Here is a 1,669-nt window from a genome sequence, read left to right as displayed (position 1 = left end):
TGTTTTATTTTTAAGTGGAATTACAGGGGGATGATTGAAGGAGGACACTTTGCATGTGCCATGTTTTATATACCAAAGACAGCATGTCAGAGGAAGGCGGAGAGGGGCCGGTTGGTATTTTGATATACAATACATATATCAGGAACAGGATTAATATATTGTACATTGCAGCGTTGAAGACAGAGGCCTACAGCTGCGATGAAACATGAGAGGCATTTCTTTGCGGGGAGGAAATTGCTCCCTGCTGGAAAACAACTCAAAGTTGAAGCTCACAGCCAATTAATGATAATAAATGAATAACCACAATGTTCTTTCTTTGCCTGCGTTGGTTTCCTGCTGCTGTAACAACCCCCACTCTCTCCACACAGTTAACCCCATTCCCAAACCCTAAGAGGATTTTTTTCCCCCTTTCAGTCCACTATTCAGCAGTTTTGCTTCGTAATCAGTCTGCAGGGATGCTGATCCATCTGTATCATTAATAATGTAATCACATGTGAAATGACAGTTACTGAGCATGAACAGGGACTTATCCTCGGTGGGAGGATAAAGGCCTACTGTGGATTTCTCTGAGGATCTTTGGATCAAATTAAGAGATTTGTTTCAACAGAAAGCATCTGCGTGTTACAGTTTGCAGTCAGTAATCTGTATAAAAGTCACACTTTAAATATGCAGCTTTATCAGATTCATTTTAATCTCGAGAGGACTTCCAAACACTACACAACATTAGTCCTCTGTATATGTACTGAAAAGATGTTGCACAACAGAAAACCCACATTGATCAGTTACTGCCAGAGCAAACAGATGGAAGGACACTGCCCCCTGTTGGTACTACACTGCACACCATGGTCTCTTTGTGCATCACTGTATGTAAACTGACATTTGGAAGACAAGAGGATGGCTCTTTTTTGTACTTCACTTCCACAGGTGCAAAATCAATTTGATATAACTTTGAGATACGTTATCTGTTGTTTGCATCTATAGGCCCTCTGGACCTTCTAGGAATCTCAGACTGGCTCAGACTTCAGTGAAATATCAAACCTTACATCTAAAGACTATAGCAGAGGCTTTCAAAGTGGGAGGCGGGCTACCCCAGGGGGGCTCCAAGCACATTCAGGGGAGACTCAGTGAATGGAAGTGGGAAAAATATATTAGTCATTACATTAGTTATCAAAAAAGATTAAAGAGATAGTTGAGTGATAGTTTTAGGAGTAGTATTTCCCATTTTCCCAGAGTCAGACACTAATAAATGCCAGAGGACAGACTGGTTCTAGTTAAGTTATGTCAAAGACAAATATTAGGCTATCTTGGCTCCATTGTTGAGTGTCTACGGGCTCAAATAACATAATTATGAACTGAATGCGGGTGAAAGGGCATCTTTTTCCAAACTTTGTCTGAGGGGAGGCCCACAGTCTCAGACTTGGAAAATCCCTTGTGATACTGAAGCTTGGGGACAATGGGCCTGTTATTAATTCAATCATTTTTATGGTTCCTGGGAATCAACATCACAGAGAACCTGTCATGGTCATCTCCAACTGTATTACACTTAAAAAAAGCAGTATTCCTGTTCCATGTTCTTGTTAACTTTTACAGAGGAGCCACTGAAAGCATCCTGACTGGGGATGTGCATGGCCCAGGACAGGGGGACTCGGCCACGGCCACAGCTGGTTCA

Source organism: Morone saxatilis, unplaced genomic scaffold (genome assembly GCF_004916995.1).
Source record: "Morone saxatilis isolate NCDOM2014 unplaced genomic scaffold, NCSU_SB_2.0 Contig21, whole genome shotgun sequence".
Lineage (NCBI taxonomy): Eukaryota > Metazoa > Chordata > Actinopteri > Moronidae > Morone > Morone saxatilis.
The sequence above is the reverse complement of the archived record's forward strand: the minus strand, read 5'-3'. Positions refer to the sequence as shown.